General features: G+C 44.5%; 1 protein-coding gene and 1 pseudogene across 1 annotated transcript in view; one reads left to right on the top strand and one right to left on the bottom strand.

Moving 5' to 3' along the window:
- Positions 1–23,609, bottom strand: part of S1PR3 (sphingosine-1-phosphate receptor 3) — a 256,049-nt gene that overhangs the window by 196,200 nt on the left and 36,240 nt on the right. The gene's annotated exons all lie outside the window — the stretch shown is intronic.
- Positions 7,429–8,393, top strand: LOC102966088 (annotated as a pseudogene).

Here is a 23,609-nt window from a genome sequence, read left to right as displayed (position 1 = left end):
AACGAGTGAAATTTTATGGTATGTGAATTCTATCTTAAAAAAGCATTGTAAAAAAGAATCCATTTACCCATAAATATCTACTGTAGGGACACTAAGCAAACAGATGTGAAAGGAAAGAGCTCAGGATGAAGTGAACCACAGACTGACTTAGCGCCAGAGTCACACCATTGCCAAGAACAAAGATGGTGAACACAGTCACGTAGTAAAGAGAGACTTTTTTAATGTTCCCTCTTCAGTGGTTTCCTCCCCACATCCTATAAACGTGTTCAATTAAAAACAAACAAAAAACTTCTCTCAAAACTACTCACCCTCCTAGGCACCGCATACCTACTTCCAGTCACGGCCAAGCTTCTCAACGTCTCTGTTTTCAATTCCTACTGATCCATGAGTTCATTTATGCAACAAGTATGTAGCAAACGTCTATCCTGTGACCAAACGTTTGCTCAGTACGTAAAGTAATAAAATACAGAACATATTCTCTCTTAAGAAACTCATTCCTGAGTGATGAAAGCAAAAATTGTTAGGGTAAGGAACTCCACAAATCCACATCTGCATAAAAATCAATGGAACAAAAAAGAGGCAGAATAAACTCCTTTGGAACTCTGGAATCTGCCCCAAACCTTGTGGTAACCTGGGGGACATTCATTCCAGAAAAATGCCTGAATATCTGTAAGCAACATTTCAACTTACCCTAGCCCTGCAGGGTAAGTACCGCAGGACTCAAATGAGTGTTAGCCTTTAAAATAACAGAGGGGCGGCTGGGTGGCTCAGTCAGTTGGGCGGCCGACTTCGTCTCAGGTCATGATCTTGCAGTCTGTGAGTTTGAGCCCCGCATCAGGCTCCACGCTGACGGCTTGGAGCCTGGAGCCTGCTTCAGATTCTGTGTCTCCCTCTGTCTCTGCCCCTTCCCCATTCGCATTCTGTCTCTCTCTTTCAAAGGTGAATAAATCTTTTTAAAAAAGAATAAATTTTTAAAAAATAAAAGAAAATAACAGAGTACATCCTGGGATGGGCACCAGAGGGGCAGAATGGACCTTACTTGAAAAGAATTGCCATTATTTGATCTGTTTGGAGATTTCTTGGAAGACATGCTCAGAGGGCTTGGGTTTCTGGCCTAATGATAAAGCTGCTATCTGGGAGTCACTTGTTGAAAACCTTTCCAGGCATATGTTTTAGTCACTGATGCATGAGGCAGTGGCTAATGGATCACAAATACATTGGCCAAAACGGCAGGGCAGAAAGACTAGGGAATAAGGAGCTTTGGGGAATAAGGGCTGTGAAAAGCTCCCACATATTTCTGGGACTCTAGAAGACCACATGCATGCCCAAGGCTACATACAGGCTCAGGAGAGATTGTAAGCTCTCACCTGTGGCTGACCCTGAGGCTCTGGGAAAGCTAAGTGTTGAAGCTATGCCCCAACACCAGCCCCTCAGTAAACACTGGGAGTTGGGGGGGTTGTTTGTTTTTTTGTCCTGGTCATTTAAAGAATCTCTGCTAAATCATTAGCTGACCACTAAGCTAACGGGGCAGACAGTTCAGCGGCCATACGTGACAAAGAATACAGATTTACAAAATTCATTCAGAAAAGTCACTAAACAAACAACCACTACCCACTACTACAATAAGAAGCAAGAACAACAAACCTGGGGAAGGGGGAGAGTGCAAAGCTGTCATGCTATAATATACAAAATGTAAAGTTTTCAACAAAAAATTATGAGGCATGCCAAGAAACAAGAAAGTATGGCCCATACACAGAGGGACAGGGATCAGTCAATAAGAACTCACTGAAAAAGTCCAGATGTTGGACTTACTATTACTAGCATAAAATCAGCTATTTTAAATATGCTCAAAGAGATAAAGGAAACACTGTGTGACAAAAACTAGAGTATGGGAATGATGGCCCATCAAATAAAGACTATCAATAAAGAGAAAGAAATTATGAAAAGAAGCCAACTGGAAATTCTGGAGATAAAAAGTACGATAACTGAAATGAGAGATTCAGTAAAAGAGTTCCATAGCAGATTTGAATAGGCAAAAGAACGAATCCGTAAATTTGAAGATAAGAAAGACAATTAGGCATATCCAGTCTGAGGAACAGAAAAAAACGAAAGAATGAATACAAATTAACAAAACCTCAGCTATTTGGGGGACACCATCAGGCACACCAATATATGTCTATTGAGACTCAGAAGGAGGGGAAAGAGAGAGAGGTCAAAAGTTTATCATGAGAAACAATAGCTGAAAATCTCCCAAATTTGATAAAAGACATGAATCTATCTACCAATTTGCTCAACAAGACCCAAACAGGATAAATTCAAAGACAGCCACACCAGATATACCATAAAACCAGAGACCGAGACTCCTGAAGCATGAGAGGACAGACTCATCGTGGGTAAAACATCCTCAATAAGGAAGGTTAACAGCTGATGTATCATCAGAAAGCAGAAAGGCCATGGGATAGTGAGATAATGTACTCAAAGTACTGGAATTTAAACACTGAAAAGCAAGAATTCTGTATCCAGCCAAACTGTCCTTCAGAAGTGCAGGAGAAGATTTCTGGTTTCTGATGAACCTAGAAGCCATCATTCCTATCTTCACAAGAAGAAACTGAAAATCAACAACTATTCTTGGGCCCATCAGAGAATTGAGGTCATGGGGCAAAGCACTGCTCAAAAAGTTTGGGGAGATGGGCAGGAGCCATACCAGGTTCCCAGGATCGGAGAAAAATCACCTCCTGCTTATGGCAGGATGAAGAGAAAGTAGCAATTCTGAAACACACCCGGGTACCTGTATTTTTACAGCCTGTCCTGGGAAGAAACTATTTCACCAAAGCCTAACTTATTGGATTTTCCAAAGCCTATCACCTGGGGGAAAGAAAACACACAACCACAGCCACCTCTAGCCTTCCACAGAGGAACGGGAATACCCAAACTGTGGGGGTAAGCTTAGGAATCCCCCGGGCTTACACCAATGAGTTAACAAGGCATAAAGACATACAAAGTCATAAATGCTCACACCCGAGTTTGGGTAAACCAGATTGGCAGTCCAAGAATAGGGCAAAGACACCCCAAGAATAGGGAGGCACAAAGGTGCCAGGAATAGGGAGGTGCAAAGGCACCCCCAAATAGGGAGGGGGTGCTAAGCCCCCAAAAATAGAGAGAGAGAGAGAGAGGCAAAGTCCTGAAATAGAAACGGCACAAAGGTGCCCAATACACAGGAATAACAAGATTAGATATTCAGGGTGAAAGCACCCCAAATGTAGTACTATAGCAGAAAGCTGCTTTTATAGGAGAAGAGGGCCAGGTTAGGTAAATTGGTGAATTGGACTTTGGACCACTGCGCTGCAGGCAAAGCAGCCCAGAGTGGAGATGGTTAACAAAAGAAAAGGTGGCTTATTAACCCTGAGGTTATTTCCCCTATCTGTCTCATCCCCTAGGCTGGCAAAGATAAACAGGCACAGTGCCTTCTGTCTGCTGTTAACAACCATCTACCCATCTGCCCGGCGCCTGGATTTGTTTCATATTGACCCAAACCCCAAACACTGTATATCTTCAAAATCCTCTTTCCCCCCTCATGTCCACAAGTTAATGTTCCTAGTTTACTTGCCTCTTTGTACATGCCCATCATGTTTGCAAGCCTTCTGATCTGAATAAATATGGAGCAAGGACCCTTATTCAGGGCTCTTGTCTTTTTCCCGGACATGAGCCATCTCTTGTTTTAATCCTGCATCTGCTCTTTTGCTAGACAAGAGAACTTTAGACTTAGAGTCTACGACACCAAATCAGTTACTTTTAGCCTGTCACATCTAAGAGGGTAAAAACCCAAGGAACACTTGTAGAAGTCATGGCCCAGGGGGGTACAGGCTCACTAAAAGACTGGGGTCTAGTCATAGGACTATAAAATGTTTCCCTTGTATAAGAACCAAAGAATACAATGGGAAGAATTGCATCTTTTAGATTTTATTTAAAAAGGGTCTCTAGGGGCCCCTGGGTGGCTCAATCGGTTGAGTGTCCAATTGTGGCTCAGGTCATGATCTCACAGCTCATGAGTGTGAGCCCCGCATCAGGCTCTGTGCTGACAGCTCAGAGCCTGGAGCCTGCTTGAGATTCTGTGTCTCCCTCTCCCTCTGCTCCTCCCCCACTTGTACTTTCTCTCTCTCAAAAATAAATAAACATTTTAAAAATAATAATAAATTAAAAATAAATAAATATACAAATAAAGAGTCTCTAGGGAAACCAAAATACACAGGGGAGACAACAACAAGGACACAGAGGAACCATCAGCCTCTCACAGCTACAGCCACACCACCCAGGAAGCACAGCCTGGCTCCAAGTCAGATAAGCTCCACACCAAACGCCCATTTACTGCAATTCCTTTCACCTGGGAAAACATGTCCAGCTTTCCACAAAAAATTACAAGGCACACGAAAGAGCAAAACAGAGCAGGTGTCAGAACCAGACTCAGATGTGGAAGAGATGTTGGAACAAGCAGACTGGGAGTTCAAAACCACAGCTGATGCACGTAGAGTTCTAATGAAAATGGTGAACAACAAGCAAAAACAAATGGGCAATGAAAGTAGAGATGAAAACTATAAGAAAGAGTTTTTTTAAAATAGTAGAAATCAAAAACACTATAAAAACAGTTAATACACAGATCAGGGTGGCTAATGAAGGAGGAGACAACAATAAACTTGAAGAAATGCCAATAGGGAGTTCCAAAACTGCAATGCAAAAAGAAAAAAAAAACTAATAACAGGATGGAATGGCCTATCCAAGATCTGTGGGATAATTACAAGAGGTAAACCATACCTGTGATGGAAACACCAGAAGAGGAGAACGGAAGCAAGGAAGAACAGAAAAAATACTGAAGTCTTGGTGACAGAATTCTCCAAAATTAAGGACAGACACCAAACCACAAATCCAGAAAGCTAACAGCCATCAAGCAGGATATATACCTTAAAAAATCGACACCTAGGCATATCATATTCAAACTGCAGAAAGTCAAAGACAAAGAAAAAATCTTGGAAGAAGCTGAAAGGAGGTGGGGGAACACCTTACACACAGAAAAGCAAGAGAAAGAATGACACTGGACTTCCCTTCAGAAACCATGCAAGCGATAGAGAGGAGTAAAATATTTAAAGGGTTAAAGAAAAAACACACCAACCTAGAATTCTGTATTCAGCAAAACTATCCTTCAAAAATAAAGGAGAAATAAGGATCTTCTCAGACAAACAAAACTTGAGGGAATTTGGTAGCAGTAGACCTGCCTTGCAAGAAGCATTAAAAGAGGATCATCAGAAAAAAAGAAAAATATAGGTCAGAAGCTCAGATCTACATAAAGAAAGGAAGAGTGTTACAGAAAATATAAATGAAGGTAAAAATATAATATTTTATTTTTCTTATTCTTAATTGATGTAAGAGAGTACAGTTTGTTCAAAATAATGATAGCACCAAATTTGGTGACTATAGTTTGCTGCTCAGTGAAATGAATGGCAGAAATGTTATAAAGGATGGGGGGAGGGGGTGGAAGACTCCGTGTAAGATCCTTGCACTACTCATGAAATAGCACAGTCTTATCTGACAGTCGATGTGGCTTAGTTGTAAACGTACATTGAAAACTCAAGGGCAACCACTAAGAAAAGTAATAAAAGAAGAACAATTGATATGCTGAGAAGGACAATTAAATCATATAAGTGTTCCATTAAAACTAGAGAATGCAGGAAAAAAGTGGAAGACAAAGGAACAAAGAGCAAAAGCAACAAATGAAAACAAATATGGTCAATATTAATCAAACTATATAAATTATCCTTTCTAAAAAAATTTTTTAACGTTTGTTTTTGAGAAAGAGAGAGACAGAGTGTGGGGGAGGGGTGGCAGGGGCAGAGAGAGACGAAGACACAGAATGTGAAGCAGGTTCCAGGCTCTGAGCTGTCAGCACAGAGCCCGATGCAGGGCTTGAACCCATGAACCGGGAGATCATGACCTGAGCCAAAGTCGGACTCTCAACCAACTGAGCCACCCAGGTGCCCCATAAATTACTCTTTTAAACATCAACGGTCAAAACATACAAAAAAAAAAATACAGAGGCTATTGAATTGGATTAAAAAATAAGGCCCAACTACATGCTGTCTACAAGAAACGTATTCTAAATACAAAGACACAGATAAAATAAAAGTGAAGGGGTGGATAAAGATAAACCATGCTAACACTCACCGAAAGAAAACTGGAGTAGTAATAATTTCAGACAAAGCAGACATCAGAGCAAGTCAAATTATCAGGATAAAGAAGGGCATTCATTCTATGATGACCAAGTGGTCAATTCTCCAAGAAGACACAATAATCTTTAATGTGTGTGTACCTAAAAACAGAGAGTCAAAATACATGAAGCAGAAACTAATAGAACTAAAATAAATGAATGAGTCCACTATTGATTTTTGAGACACCTGCATGCCGCTGTCAGTAATGGACAGATCAGTGGGCAAAAAACCAATGAGGACATGGTTGAACTGAACAACACCATCAATCAACTGTATCTAACTGACGTTTAAAGAATTCTTTACCAACAGCAGAATATATATCCCTCTCAGGCTCACATAGAACATGCACCAAGACAGACCACATTCTGAGTCATGAAACACACACGTTTGCTTTCTGACCGCAGTGGAACAAACTAGAAATCAGTAACAGAAGGAGAGCTGGAAAATCCCCAAATGCTTGGTGATGAAAAAACTCAGTGACACATGGGTCATAGCAGTGTCAAGACAAATTCTTTTTAATATTTTCAACTAAATAAAATACAACTTATCAAAATTTGTAGGATGTAGGGAAAATAGTGCTTGGAGGAAAGTTTATATTGTTGAAAGCATACGCTAGAAAAGATGAAAGTTCTAAATCAATCATCTAAGCTTCCACCTTAGAAAACTGGAAAGAGAAGAGAAAAATTAAATCCAAAGTAATAAAGAAGAAGAGGAATTACAAAATTACAGCAAAAATTTATGAAATTGAACAGAGACAATCAACAAAGAAAGTCAACGAAACCAAAAGCTGGTTGTTGTTTTTTTTTAAATACCTAATACTTTTTTAAAAATTTATTTTTGAGAAAGGGAGAGACAGAGCTCAAGCAAGGGAGGGGCAGAGAGCGAGAGAGTGGAGGCACAGAATCCGAAGCAGGCTCCAGGCTCCGAGCTGTTGGCACAGAACCTGACGTGGGGCTTGAACTCACAAGCTGTGAGATCATGACCTGAGCTGAAGTTGGACACTTAACCGACTGAGCCACCCAGGTGCTCCAAAAGCTAATTCTTTGAAAAGATTGATAAAATTGACAAACTTCTAGCCAAGCTACTTAAAAAAAAAAAAGCAAAGACACAAATTACTATTATCAAAAATAAAAGAAGGGCCATCACTACTGATCCTGTGGACGTTAAAAGGATGACAAAGGAATACTATAAACAACTCTATGGCCCTGAATTTAATCTCCCATATAAATGCATCAAATTCCTTAAAAGACAATTTATAAAACTCACACAAGAAAAACAGACAGGCACTGAAGCCCCGCCCCCTGCTACCCCAGCTGCCCATAAGCAAAAGACGGCTGTGCCTCCCGTGTATGCACGTCTTGGCAAATCTGCCAGGATCGTCTTCACCAAGGGCTATGGATTTACCTTTAAAAAAAAAAAAACAGATCTGAAAACAAAATCTGAGAATGGTCTGGAATCTACCGGCTCAGGCTCAGCCAACCCTGAGGTCACCGAAGTGACAGGCAATCTGGAAACCAAGTACAGATGGACTAAATATGGTCTGACATTTGTGGAGAGATGGAATCTGACCACACGCTAGGCACCAACATTACTGTGGGAGATCACCTACACTGGGCGGAGGCGGTGGAGATGATAAATTTGAGGCAGGATACAGGCAGGAGCACATCAGCCTGGATTTTGACATCACCAGGCCTTCAATCCAGGGTGCTGTGTGCTGAGTTACCAGGGTTGGCTGGCTGGCCATCAGACAAATCTTGAGACCATAAATTCCCAAGAGACCCAGAGTAACTTTGCAGTTGGCTACAGGACTGAAGAATTCCAGCCTCGCATCAATGTTAATGACAGGACAGGGTCTGGAGGCTCTGTTTGCCAGAAGCTGAACAAGAAGTTGGAAAAGTCTGCCAGTCTCAGTTGGACAGCAGGAAACAGTGACACTCACTTTGGAATACCAGCCAAGTATCAGATCGACCCTGAAACCTGCTTCCTGGTGAAAGGGAATGGCTCCAGCCTGATGGGTCCAGGGTACATCCAGATTGTGAAGCCGGGTATCAAACCAATGTCGTCAGCTCTGCCAGACAGCAAGAACATCAATGCCGGGGCTACCAGCTTGGTCTGGGACTGGAACTTCCAGCATAAATGAATACCATACAATTGTTTGATTTAAAATTATTTTGCAGCATAGCTAACTTCAGAACTTAGCGTGCCTTTCAATATTGCACATCTGGATGCGATTTTGCTGAACACCATGTTAGACCTCCAAGTTAAAGATGATTCAGCTTGAAGGTGTTACCATTTCAAAGGTACATAAGAAATCTGATTCCAAAAACATCCTTTCACCTGTAGTCTTAGGGGGAACTCACAAAGTACGAAGGCACTTTGTAAATCCATATCAAGTACATGAATGAAATTGTGACTTTCTGAGACTTAAACCTGGGTTTCCCGCCCTGAATGAGGAGAGGCTCCTTGTTTGATGCTGTGCACAAACTCATCTGAAAGGGGTTTCTAGGAAGAATCTTCATGACCTCTTTCTACCCTACTCCACCACGTCCTTGACACCAAAGCAGTCTGTGGGGTACAGTCAAGTTTCTTCTATGCCATTTTGGGATAGAGAGGGTGGGTGCGATGAAGGCGACGATTCAGGACTTAATCCTCTCTCTTGCTGGTTTGCTGCCCTCGCCCCAAGAGCTCCAACTGCAAGCTGGGAAGAGTGTCTGTCACTGCAGTCACATGGTGACAATCCCTGGGATCTAAATCTGACTTCCGCTGCACGGTCACCACTCGGCAGTTTAGAAGCTTATTGGTTTCATTGTCGTCTTCCCTTTTGTTTGGAGTTAGACTCCCCTTCAAATGCTTTAATTATCATCACTTAAAATAAAACTTGAATAAAATATTGAAACAGAAGGAGAGCCTCAGGATGATCGCTGTCACCGCTCCCATTCAACATAGTACTAGAAGTCCCGTCTAGAGCAATCTGGTAAGACAAAGAAGTCAAAGGAATTCCAATTGGAAAGGACGATGTAAAAATGTCACTATTTGCAAATGATATGATCTTATATATTGAAAACCCCAAAGACTCAACTAAAAAACTATTCAATCTAATCAATGCATTCAGTGAAGCTGCAGGATGTGAAATCAATACACAGAAACAAGTTGCATTTCAATATACTGACAAAGAAATAGCTGAAAAAAATAGAGAAAACTATCCCATTTACAATCGCATTAAAAACAATGAAATACCTAGGAATAAACTTAACCAAGGAAGTGAAAGATCCTTACAAGAAAACTACAAGGCGCGGTTGAAAGAAATCAAAGAAGACACAAACAAATGGCTCATGGATTGGAAGAGTTAATATTATTAAAAGTCCATGCTACCCAAAGCCAGCTGTAAGTTCAGTGCCATCCCTATCAAATCGCCAAGGAATTTTTCACAGGAATAGAATAAACAATCTTAAAATTGGTATTGAACCACAAAAGGCCCCAAATAGCCAAAGCCAACATGAGAAAGAACAAAGGTGGAAGCATCACGCTCCCTGATTTCACACTACACTACAAAGCTGTAGTAATTAAAGCAATATGGTACTGGCACAAAAGCAGATGCACAGATACACAGAGCAGAACAGACAGCTCAGAATTAAACTGCGTGTACGGTTAGTTAGTACTTGATAAGCCCCAAGAACACCCAATGGGGAAAGAACAGTCTCTTCAACAAACAGTGTTGGGAAAACTGGTTAACTACATGGAGAAAAATGAAATTGGACCCCTATCTTACAATACTCACAAAAATTAACTCAAAATGGACCAGAAACTTAAATGGAAGACCTAATACTATAAAATTCCTAGAAAAACATACACAAGCTCATTGACATTGGTCTTGGCAGTGATTTTTTTTGACATGACTCCAAATGGACAAACAACTAAGGACTAAATCAACAAGGGGCTACATCAAACCTAAATGCTTCTGCACTACAAAAGAAACAACAAAATAAAAAGGTAACCTAAACAATGGGAGAGAATATTTGCAAACCATGGATCAGATAAGAGGTTAAGATTCAACATTTACAAAGAACTCATACAACTCAATAACAAGAAAAGCCAACAATCCGATTCAACCATGAGCAGACGAGCTAAATGGGCATTTTTTGAAGAAGACATCTAGACGGCCAACAGGTACGTGGAAAGATGCTCAACATCACTCACCATTAGGGAAATGCAAATCAAAACCACAACGAGATGTCACCTTATGCCTGTCAGAATCGCTATCAAGAAAACAAGAGATACCAAGTATCGGTGAGGATGCAGAGAAAAGGGAGCACTTGTTCACTGCTACCTGCATTGTAAACTGGCCCAGCCACTTTAGAGAACAGTATGGAGGTTCCTCAAGAAATTAACAATAGAATTACCACACAGCTCAGCAATCCCACTTGTGGGTATGTACCCAAAGGAAATGACAACAGGTTATGAAAGCTGTATCTGCACTCCCATGTTGATGGCAGAATTATTCACAGTAGCCAAGGTACAGAAACAACATAAGTTCCAAGGATGGGTGAATGGATAAAGAACACACACACACACACACACACACACAAATGGAATACTACTCAGCCGTAAGAAAAAAATCATATCCTGCCATTTGCAACAACAGGGATGGATCCTGAGGACATCATGTTAAGTGAGGTAAGTCGTACAGAGAAAAACAAATACTATATGATATTCCTTAAATGTGGGACCTAAAACAAACAACCGAACTTGAGAAGACAGTGGATGTGGTTGGTGGTTACAAAGGTTGGGGGTGGGAAATGGCAGAGGTGTTGTCTGAAGGTTGTTCGAGGGTGCATACTTGCAGCCTGTAGATAAATCAGCCCTGAAGATGTAATTAATACACAGTACAGGGATCACAGACTCCCCCCCCAAAAAAAAACCCCACAATTATAAAAATTAAGCTTGCTAAGAAACTAGATCTTAAGTGTTCCCATCACTAGAAGAAATGGAAATTACGCGAGGCAGGAGAGGTGTTAGCTAGTGCTCCAGTGGCCATCATATTGCCCTATGAATGCATCACATCAGTATGCTGTAACCTTAAACTTACATAATGTTATAGGTCACTTACATCTCAATTCAAAAAAATAGGAAGAGAGATCTTCCATTCTCTCTCCTTCCTCTCCCTAGCCACCTCCCCCTCTCCTCCTTCTTCTCCCCCTTCCTCTCTCCCTTCCTCCTCTCCCTTGCTCCCTCCCCTTCCTCTCCCCCCTCCCTCCTTCACACATGCACCAAGGAAAGGCCGTGTGAGCACAGAGGATTTGACCATCTGCATTCAAGCCCGGAATAGACCTCTCACCAGACAGAACGTGAGCACATGCTCTGGTTCTCCTCCCGCCTGTCAGGCATATCTACTCAGTCTCCTCCCTGAGTCCCCTTTGCCTGCCCTTGGGGAGGGGTCCTGTTCTCACTCGCTAATGTCTCCTTGGACCCAGCTGTGCACTCCTTGGCTGCACTCCACCTCTTGTACTTCTCTCCCTTGCTCTCCAGAGCCGTGTGTCCCTCTGCCCACAGGGCAGTGCACACGGGACACTCCCAGGCTGTTCAGGTTCCACGCAGCTGATGTCGGATTCCTCGTCTTCCACCGCACAGCTCGTGCTCTGCCCACACTTCCGATATGCGTAACAGAAAAACTGCAAACCTAGTAGTAAGACGTCCAACCCCAGCATCCAAAGCACAACACTGGACACCTCTGCGGCCCTCATCCTCTGCCTCAACGCTCAGTATTCAAAGGGCCACTAAATCCTGTGGATTAGCCTCCTGATGCGGCCCTTCCCTAGTGCGAATCTTCATCGTCTCTTTCCTGGGCTTTTACTGTAGCTCCTAAATGGATTTCCCCCTTTTTTCTCCTTTCAGTTCACCCTCCACATTGCAACAGAAGTGACCTTTCCAAAATGAACGTGGTCTTGTTAGTCCAAATACTACCACTCAAGACATGCGCATACACATGCGCACACACACACACAGAAGTAATGCCAAGTGCATTACTTCGGTGTTTAAACATTGCTGAATACTGGAAGGCTAAAAATGGATGCTCCCCTTACCTGCCAGGCAGTGCCTTCTTCCAGACCCAGTGAAAATACCTCACTTTTTGTAAAAACTTCCCTTAACATTTCTCTTAAAGCCCCACAGATATGATGACACCTCTTCTTGTGCCCTAACCTACACACACACACACACACACACACACACACACACACACACACCTTACCTCTTACCCCAACCAACCCCTAAGCTATCAACATCTCCCTCAAACTCCAAGGCCCTCGAAGGATGGGCTGTGGTGTTGGTTCCTGTATCCCCGGTGCATTCATCACTGACATGTAGTGGATAAGAACTCAAGAGATGTTTTCACTTTATTTTATTGATTGATTGATTTAATGTTTATTTATTTCTTTTTGAGAGGGACAGAGCATGAGCAGGCGAGGGGCAGAGACAGGAGAGAGACTCCCAAGCAGGCTCTGCATGGTCAACACAGAGCCTGATGCAGGACTCAAACTCACAAACTGTGAGATCATGACCTGAACCAAAATCAAGAGTCAGACACACAACTCACTGAGCTCCCAGGAACCCTAAAAATACATTTTTATCACACATACACATAAAGTTATGTTTGTATTACCAGCAAGTTTCACTTAAAAGCATATACTCTTTTTTTATTTTTTTTTAATGCTTATTTATTATTTTTGAGAGAGTGAACGAGACAGAGTGCAAGTGGGGAAGGGCAGAGATAGGAAGACACAGAATCCGAAGCAAGCTCCAGGCTCCAAGCTGTCAGCACAGAGCCCGACATGGGGCTCAAACTCATGAACCATGAGATCATGACCTGAGCCCAAGTTGGATGCTTAACTGACTGAGCCACCCAAGTGCCCTGATATTTTCACTTTAGAACTAGGAGAAAATAAGAAAATATCTAAGTTTTGGGAAAGGCTAAAAGATCATCTTCAACTTGAAAAATGGAAGCTGGGGAGGGATTTAAATGTATGTTCAAATGAATTCCACATGGTGAAAAAAAAATGCTCTTCGAGCCCAGAAGACCAGGCCCCTCTGCTGACAACCAGCTGTGGGGACTCAGCCTCACTGGGCCTACGCTTCTGCTTCTGTTACATCACAAAGCTGTTCTCTGTGACCCTCCACCCACACACTGAGAACAGTAAATATATACAAATACTGCACATCGCATTGTACACCTGCAAGTAATTTGATGCTATGTCAATTAGACCTCAACTTAATGAAACAGAATAAAGAAAAACACATAAAGGTCAGCAGAAGGGACTCTGTCAGAATCAAGAAAACCTTTCCCTGGAGTAGAAGCTGTTTAGGAAGGAGAAACCTGACAGGGCCATGGACAGTCGTCTCCTGAAGGCCTGATTAGCAGGGCGTTTTCATCCATCCTGAAGGATTTGTGTTGTGTTCTTCCTGGAGGTGGTGGTGAGGCTGGTGGGGTGGGACTGGAGGGCGGAGCCAGATTCCCCAATCCTGAACCTTTCTGAGATTCTGAAAAACATTTCATGTCTGAGAACGATCAATAAAACGAGTCATTATGAATGCTTCTTGCCATCAAATAATCATGGCTGGTAATCCCATAAAAGGTAGCATGTTATGGCATAAGGGGGGGTACTTTTTGTTTAAAAAAAAAAAAGTAGAATTCTATAACTAAATAACTAAACTAACTAACTAAATAATTAACAAAAATTCTATAACTCTAGATACAATTGGGGATGTATTTTCATAGCATTTGAGCTTTTCCTCTAGAAATCAGCAAGGGATGAGCTCTCTGCTTTGTCTTAAGGGAACTGTGTGCCATGACAAATTTACCACTTTCTACAAAAGACACAAAAATCCAAGAGCAGCTGTGGCCTCTGTCGAGTTCTGCCATGACTCCTTTCTGAGTCTATATTTGACACGATCTGATGGAGTGAGATCACATGCCCGGAGTAAACTCAGCCCAGAGCATCAGCCTTGATTGACTTCCAGAAGCAGTAATAAGCCTTCCCACTGTTGGCCAGGTTCCTTGTCCATTTGCGGTACGCCTCAAAGCTACGGAAACACAGAATGAAGGTGGAATCGAGACATCTGTACCTACACTCCGATGTGCTCCACAGACTGTGTCCTGTAGAAAAAGATCGATCCCTTAAAATATTAACTGTGGTCATTTTCCCAAGGATCCATACAAAGGAAAAACAACAGCTTCCAGTAGCCATCTCCCTCACTGTGCTGTTTCACTGGGAGAAATAAATTCTGAATTTCTCACAGCTGTGGAAAATGGCAAATTCCACCATGGCAACAGAAAAATAACCCTAGTAGGTAAAGATATTTGAGCCAAGTTAGACTTTGGGAACTCAGTGCCCTGGTCTTGGGACAAGGCCAGGGAAACGGGCTCCATGCCCATTTATGGAAACTGGGTTCGAGCTGGGTGGGGCGTGGGCACATGTTGGACGTGACAAGGTTGACATGTGCATCCCAGTGACCATAGCCTGCCCTGGCCCAGGGCGAAGATGTGCGGCCGCCCCTTCCCAGACGACACTGGACACTCGGCCTGCCAGGATGAACATCCTTGCCCCATGATGCCGGAAGGGCGGGCCAGAAGGGGGATGCATCAACTGGTCTGGGCGAGGCCAAGCTGCTCTGTTTGGTTCCTGAGGTTTGCACCCATTCAAATGCAGCTCGATGTTCCTTCCCACCCCATGGGCTCCCATCCCAAGCCAGGTTAGCTGGGAAGCCTCAGTGGGCCCTTCTCAACAAGGATGCTGCTAGAATAAAGCCCATCTCCCCAAGGCAACCAACATATATCACAAATTAGCTTATCTCCTCTCCTTTTACAGCAGTACTAGCTATGGAGCATTCTTGGGGAAACTGAGAAAACAGTCCTTCAGATGACTCCCCTGCGGCCTGTCTCCTGTGGAACTCGGCTGGAAACGGCTGTTAATTAGAAAGCCTCAGGAATGGGATCAGGCCTTCTGAACTTCTGACCCAGACCCCAGTCTAGAACGCAGCTGGGGGTTGGGGCTGTTTTCTGGGTCTTCTCCGGGCTTGGAATGGAGGTCGTGCCTCGTGCCTGCCAAGATTTCACAGCCCCAGCTGACCCTGCCGTCCCTGCGCAGACCCACCACCACACCCCTCCTGCTGCCTGGGGGAGCCACTCATACTAACAAAACATTTCATTGCTTCATCTGGTTTCTGTCCCGTATGTGACAACTCAGGGTGAGCTCCATGCTGACACAGGTAGGCTGAAAATCTTGGTCAAGGGCAAGGATTTATACAGAGTGTGCTTATACCATTTCTCTTTTTTAAAATAACTCTTCACTGGCTTTGTGGTGCGGAGGTTACAAGTGTGGGCCTTGAAATAGAACAGAGTCTGGCATCGCTCCTTGTCATGTAAGTTCTGTGTTCTCAGGCTGCTCGGCCTCTCCACCTTGGACATGAGGCAATGGAGAACAGTGTACCTGAGAAGTGGAAAACCAGCAGGGTGAGTCCCCTAAAGACTGACCTGAGAGAGTTACATGAGGCAGGGAACATGGTCGCAGGAGAAGGAGGCTGGCGGGCTCCCGGATCTAGAGGCAGAGCCAGGAGTCCAGGGGATGAAGGTGGCTCCAGTTCACAAAACAGGGCACCAAGGAGAAGAGAGTGACAGGTGACTCCAGAGACCTGCAGAGGGTTGCCCTGAGCATCCCTCCCGAGTGCAGGAGGACACTCCCCGAGGCTGATTCCAGGACGGAAGGATAGCGAGAACTGGGACCAGCGCTCACCCAGGGCCAGGACCGTGGTGTGATTCTGCCAGCCAGGCCCGAATCGTCTGCAGATCACAGGTTCACGGGTAGGGCACTCAGATAATTCTCACCACAGCACTGGGGGTGATTCACCGAAGACAACGCTGCTGAGGTCACAAATCTAAAAACAAATCTTAAAAGGCTAGAAAGAATCAAACTGATTCTGTGAAATACAACTGTCCCAGAACAAAGCTCAAGAATATTTATGAGAATACAAAAATATCCAGCACCCAGCAAGGTAAAATTCACAGTGCCTGACATCCAATCAAAAACTATTAGGCATGCAAAGCAGCTTATAGATATAAGTCAGAATGAGGAGAAAAGTCAATCAATTAAACCAACCCAGCATGAACACAGATGGGAGAATTCACAAAAAGGGATGTTAAAACAGTGATTATAAATGTTTTCTGTATGTTTTAAAAGTTAAGTAGAGACATGGAAAACATATTTCTAAAGCCACCCAGATCAAACTTTATACAAGAAAACTACAATGTCTCTGGGAAAAACGAACTAGATGAAACTAATGGCAGATTAGACATTTCAGAGGGAAAGATAGTGGCTGTGGAAGCATGGCAACAGATGATTTATCCACATGGGAACTGGGGGGAAATGATAAAAAAATAATGAAATCAGAAAGAATCAGTAAGTTGTGGGACAACTTCACTAGGCCTAATATACATTTGGTTGTAGTCCCTAAAGGAGAAGGGAATGAGGAGGACAAAAAAAAATTTTGGGAAGAAACCATGAACAAAATTTTCCAGATTGGATAAATACCCCCGGATGCATGAAACTCAATGACATTTGAGCACAAGAAACAAGAAGAAAATGACACCAACGTACATCATAATCAAATTGCTCAAAAACCAGCAATGAGGATAAAATATTTTCTAAGTCAGAGAAAAACACATTAGGTACAGAGGGGAAAGGTGCACATGACAGCAGATTTCTCGTCAAAAACTATGCAACTGGGAAGCAGAGGAATAACATCAGCAAAATAGTGAAAGAAAAAAAATTGTTAATCTAGAACTCAACACCCAGCAAAAAACACCTTTAATTTTAAAAAAGGCAAAATTCAAACTATTTCAAATTCACAAATGATGACAGAACTCTTCACCGGCAGGCCCACACTTTAGTAAATATTAAAGCATATCACTCAGGCAGATGGATAATGATGTCAGATGGAAACAAGGATCTAACAAAGAAACAAAACACCAAAAATGGTAACTACATGAGTGAACGTACACGATTTTTTCATATTATTTCAATCTTTTAAAAAGACAATTGTTCCAACAAAAATAAGAACTATAGATTTTAAGATTTCTAATGTGCATATTAGATAATGTGTGGTGACAATCCCATTAAGGGTGGCAGGAGAAATGAAAGCATGCGACTGTCACACTCTTATATTACACGTACAGTGGTACATCATCACTTGAAAGTAAACTCTGATAAGTATACCCCTAACCCTAAATGAACCCCCAGAAAAACAAAACAAGGAGTTATCCCTAATTATTCAATGAAGACAGAAGACACAAATCACTAATAATGGGAATCAGAAGCGACATCACCACAGAATCCACATATGTTAAAAAGATAATACGGAAAACTATTAACAACTTTATGCTAATAAATTTCATAATTTAGATGAAATAAAGAAAAAAACTAACAGAAATAAAATAGATAAAAGCAATACATGAAAAGCAATAAAATTCACCATTCTAAGTAGGTTCGGAGACTCAGAATCTCTGGAGTTTGCCCCACATGTCAGGATGGGGTGACTGCCTTCTGCATTAGCTTGCTATGTAATTCAAATCTTGAAAGCAAGCCCATTTCCATGAAGTTGGCCAAGACACTTCCATGTGCAGAGATTTAACTTGTGGTTAAAACTGTTCCCACAAAGGAAACTCTAGAAAATTAAAGAGGAAGGAATACATCCCAACCTATTTTATGAGGCCAGGTACACTGGTACCAAAACCAGATAGGGACATTACAAGTACAGCAAACTAAAGACCAGTATTCCACATAAATATAGATGCAAAAACTCTGAACAAAATTTTAGCAAGTCAAAGCCAATAAGGTACAAAAAGGAAAATACGTTATCATCAAGTAGGGTTTTCCAGGAATGCAAGGTTGGTGTAACACTTGAAAATCAATGCAATTGAACATGGTAATAATAATCTTTAACATGTAAAACTTTAAAAATAAGAAAACTGTATAATTATTTCTCTAGATACAGGAAAAGCACTCAACAAAATCTCACATCTATTTCTGATTAAAAAAAAAAAAAAAACTCTGAAAATTAGGATCAGAAAGGAGTGTCCTCAGTGTGGTAAAGAACATCTACAGAAAACCTACAGTGACCATAACACTCAGTGGCAATAACTGGACGCATTTCCCCCAAAATGAAGAACGAGAGACAGGATGCTTGTTCTCCAGGTGCCCCATCAACATTGTGCGGGAGGTTCTATCTGACGTGAGCAGGCAAGAAAAAGGGGTAAAAGACATTCAGACTGGAAAGGAAACCTAAAGTTGTTTTTCCACAGATGACACAATCATATATTTAAAATATGATGATATCTACAAAAAAATTCTATTAGAACTAGTTTCGTAAATCCGCAAAGTTTGAGGTCAACATACAACTGCCATTTCTGTTTTTTAAAAAAGCTTATTTATTTCGAGAGAGAGAAAATGCATGCGTACACATGCACAAGTTGGGGAGGGGGAGAGAGAGAGAGAGAGAGAGAGAGAGAGAGAGAGAGAGAGAGAGAGAGAGAGAGAGAATCCCAAGCAGACTCCATGCTGTCAGCGTGGAGCCCGATGAGGGGCTTGATCTCATGGCCATTAGATCATGATTTCAGCCAAAATCAGGAGTCGGACACTTAACCAACTGAGCCACCAATGCACCTCTATCACTTCTATTTTTATATGCTATCAATGAACAGTCAGAAATAGAAATTATTAAGATAATACCATTTATAATAGCATCAAAAAATACAAAATACTTAGGGATAGATCTGACAAAACTGTGTAAGACCTGTACATTAAAAACTATGAAATACTGATGAAAAAGTTAAGGAATACCTAAATAAATGGGGAAATATACCTTGTTAATGAATCAGGAGGCTCCACGTTACTAAGATGTCAGTTCTCTCCCAATTGTTCTGTAAAATTCAAAAAAAGTTCAACTAAACTCCAAACAAGCTTTTTGTTGTTGAAATTGACAAGCTGATTCTAAAATTCATATGTACATGTGAAGTACCTAGAATGGCCAAAACCACTTTGGAAAAGGACAAAGTTGGGGGCACCTGGGTGGCTCAGTCGGTTAAGCGTCTGACTTTAGCTCAGGTCATGATCTCAAGGCTCGTGGGTTCCAGCCCCGTGTCGGGCTCTGTGCTGACAGCTCAGAGCCTGGAGCCTGCTTCGGATTCTGTGTCTCCCTCTCTCTCTGTTCCTCCCCCACTCACACTCTGTCTCTCTTTCTCTAAAATAAATAAACATTAAAAAAATTTTTTTAAATAGAAAGGAAAGGGACAAAGACCACAGAACTGACCACACACTAGTCAGAAATTTCCATAAACAAAATTAAATACAGCCAGCAGGGGGAGGACTGTATCCCAGCATCACGCGGGATACAGGCTAACGGCCACGGTGCTTCGACAACTCACAAATGGGGCGAGAAAACCCTCACTGAAACGTAAAGGAGAGAGCGGGTGAAGGTGGTGAAAAAATGCTGTCTTCGGGTGTCAGTCCTGGGGGTGGCGCACGGGATGGGGACCTGGGGACACTGCTCTACGGCTTATTGAAAGTGGCGTCATGCAGCTGTTAACAAGAGCCAGTGAGAAACATTTACGGGAAGGGCCTCGGCAGCACGAACACCGGAGGAAACCAAGGGAAAGCGAGATGTTGGCCGCGGTGGCCGTGGGCGGCTGCCTTGGTTTTCCTTCCTGTACTTTGCAATTCCTGGGGAATTCCTGGCCTGGAGTTACAGGCCCCCTGCCCGGCAAGGGACCTCTAAGAATGTCCAGAAGTGTCTAAAAAATATTACATGTGTGTGTGCCATTCTCCCGCTTACGAACAAGCTGCTGCAATCGTGAAATCTCACTCTTCTGTTCTGTCTCCGACCACCAGGAAAGAAGAGTTTTCTTCACAGGACAGCAACGTGCACGAGGCGCTAAACATTCCCTTCCCTGAGCTCCGAGCATCTGAGCCAGGCTGGACGGGCCCCTTCCCTCTGGCATTTAGGTCTCTGACTCAAGGGCCTCCTTTGTCCTCACTGGGCTGGTTGGCTCTGTACCTTTCGTATTTGTGTGTGAGCATCTCGTCCCCAGCCCCACCCTCACCTGCCGGAACCACCGTTCGTGAGGAGGGGCAGGTGGAAGGGGTCTCTACATCCCCACGGCAGATTCCACCAGCCCTGAGCCTCAGAAACGCTCTGCACTGCTTCCTGACTCACAGAATCACTGGAACGAAAGATGTCACCAATCCTGTCATCTGGTTTTTGTCAGTTACTGTCAGGACGTCCCAGGCAGGGGGTGTTGGTGTCTCCCCAGGAAGTGAGGACAGAAGCCCCCCAGCCCCTGCGGAGCCCAGGAGCAGACAGACCAATACGACCCCTCACCGAAGGGACATCACCCCAGTGCCCGGCCACAGGCTCTGCAAAGATGCCTGCTGGTCACTTTATCGTGACTTTCTCCTCCTGGCCCGAGAATGCCTTTTCCAGCTGAGTCCGCCCGTATATTCCCTTGTTGGGCAGTTACAGAGCCAAGGAAAGAGTCCCCACAGGTGCCATGCTACATGGGCACCGTCATACACATGCCACTGCTCCGAGTGGCCCCGGGACTTTAGGCCTGTCTCTCTCCCAAAGTTGTGTCTGCCATTAAGTCCGTTTTGAATGAGCTGGGTGTGAGGGAACCCTGGCTTCTGAGGTCAGATTTTGGGGGAAACAAAGGCAAGAGAAATGCAGCTTCCTGGACACTGATGGTGTGGCTCGGGGACACAGGTGACAGGAGACATGCTCCCCCCCCCCCCGAGTCATCACTGTGAATGGGGCAGGGGCCGCAGGAGAGGGCCCAGCTGCCCTGCAGGCCACATCCTCCCCTGCACGGGCATAGCGAGCATCCCTCCAGACGACACCCTCCACGGAGCTTTGCTTTTCCTCCACTTTCCACGATTCCGCAGCTGGTGTCTGTCCTCCTGTCCCTGAGGACATCGGGAGGGTGCTGCTCCAGCCGGCTGCCCACCCCGGCTGCACTCACCCCAGGACGCCAGCTGGGCAGCGGCTGTGGACCCCAGAGGACCCGCGGGGAGGGCAGCGCAGGGTCTGGTTGCGGACAGAAGGGGAACCAGGGCCCCTCCTTGGGGCCTGCCACACGCATGGCCTGGTCCCCACCCCCATTCACCGGACTCCGCTCTGCCCAAGGGCGTTCCAGGCTTTGAACCTCTGGTCATGCCAGAGAAATCCTATGACTGGAGGGTGTCCCTGCAGCACACGGGGTGGCCAGAGGAGGCCACAGTGTCCACCCAGAGGAGATCTGGGGCCAATCTCGGCTTCCCTCCAGGTTTCCGCATCAGTACGGAGTGGACATCACGTGCCCCCACCGGACGCCCAGGCTGCTCTGGTCCAGACGCACGCAGCACAAGTGTGCTGGGAGCCAGGAAGACAGCACAGTGTTCTCCATGGCGGGTGCTCTGCACACACACCCAGCGTCCACAGTGCTCTGGGGCAAGGCGCACCAAGTCCTCAGCAACAGGCCCAACTTCCTAGGGCCACCCCACACAGACCTGAGGCCCAGCAGCACCTGCCCCACAGCCCAGCCGGCCAGCCGGATCCAAACCTACCTGCTTCCTGGGTGTGATGTTCTGGGCATCATCTCCACCAATGTCTTCGGGGGGGGGGGGGGGGGGGGCGCGGGGGTGTGTGGAAATGTATCATCTACTGCAGGAGGGGGTGTGGGGGGTGTGGAAACGTGTCCTCCCCCCATCAGGAGGGACCCCAGGGTCTGGACAGACACAGGTTTGTTCCCCCAGCCTCTGCCCGCTCACATTCACTATGTAAGATCTGAAAGACAAGGCAGTAAGATAACACAGACTACTCGGAAGGTTGTCGGTAATAAAATGACAAAGCAGAGCATGGCCATCTGCATGTGACCCACACTCTGAGTGTGTACAGGGATCGCACATTTGGACAGGAGTCCTTGCGTGGTCAGGAACGTGGGAGAGGTAGACAGAGGTATGTAAATGCATAAAACCACAGTGAGGCCGGGGAACCGTGCGACAGCTAACTTGGAGCCACCACATTTGCAGCCCTATAATTCGATGCTCTCTATTATTTTCTTTAACATAAAGGTGACAACTTGAGCCCATCAGGAACACACTAGGAAGGCCCTTTCTGGTGCTTTCTGGGGTTAATTTGAACATGTCACGGGGTCCCCAGTGCGGCCATAACAGAAGAGAACGCAGGGGCGTAAAGAAGAGAACGTGCTGTCGCACTCCAGAGGCCTGTCCATCCACAGATGAACGCAAAAATGAGATGCAGTACACCCACACGAGGGAGAGGTACCCGGCCTCAGAGAGGAAGAAAGTCCGCATGCACACTGCAACGTGGAGGCACCGAAGGGCGTGATGCTGGCTGAAATCAGCCAGTCACAAGGAGACGTGATTCGTAAGAAGAAATGCTGTATTACTCCACCCAGATGGGGCCCTGGGGCTGTCCGATTCTCAGAGCCAGCCAGCAGAATGGTGCTAGAAGGGGCCTGGGGAGTGGCCAGTGGTTTAAAGGGCATAAAGCTCCAGGTCAGGAAGAAGAAAACTCTTCCAGGCACGGATGGTGGCAATGACCTCACAAAAAGGCGAATGTACTCAACGCCACTGAGCCCTACACTCAAAAATGACCGACGTGCTAAGTTTGTGTTCTGTGAATTTCACGACTACAATCTAAGAATCCAATGAAGTATAAAGTTTAGTTAATAACAAAATGAATGGACCAAGACAGAGATGGATGATAAAGCCCCGCCCCCAACACACACACAAATCCAGCATTTTCGTAGAATCCAGGGGCCACTGTCAACGTGTCCACTCTCAACGTGTCCGTGTGTCTGAACGTTTTCTTCATAAAATGGCAGGGAGCAGAGCAGCCAGAAGAAATGCTCTCGGAGGGGAGACAGCCAAGAGGAGCCCAAGTCCCCAGGGACAGGCTCCAAGCCCCAATCCGTGGTTGAAAGAGTGTGGCCCCTGATGAAGAAGCTGGGCTCCAGGCGCCATGTTGGGCAGTGGGGCCCGGTCCTCCCAGGACCCGCGACGTCAACAGCCACGCACTCAGTCCCCAATGTTTGCAAGGACACCGTTGCTCTGTGATGGCTCGTAAAATGCTTAGCAAGTGCGTGACAGACGGTACTCAACAGTACTGTTGGCTGCTTAGCTGGTTGTAATGGCAGTAGTGTTGTGCTAGTTAACATGCATCGGTATAGCACTAGTTAACGTGGGTCAGTGTAGCACTACTTTCCTTTCTTCCCAGTTTTATTGAGATATAACTGACACATAGTGTTGT

The sequence above is a fragment of the Panthera tigris genome, chromosome D4 (genome assembly GCF_018350195.1).
Source record: "Panthera tigris isolate Pti1 chromosome D4, P.tigris_Pti1_mat1.1, whole genome shotgun sequence".
Taxonomy (NCBI): domain Eukaryota; kingdom Metazoa; phylum Chordata; class Mammalia; order Carnivora; family Felidae; genus Panthera; species Panthera tigris.
Note: the sequence above shows the minus strand (reverse complement) of the source record. Positions and strands in the feature narration are given on the sequence as shown.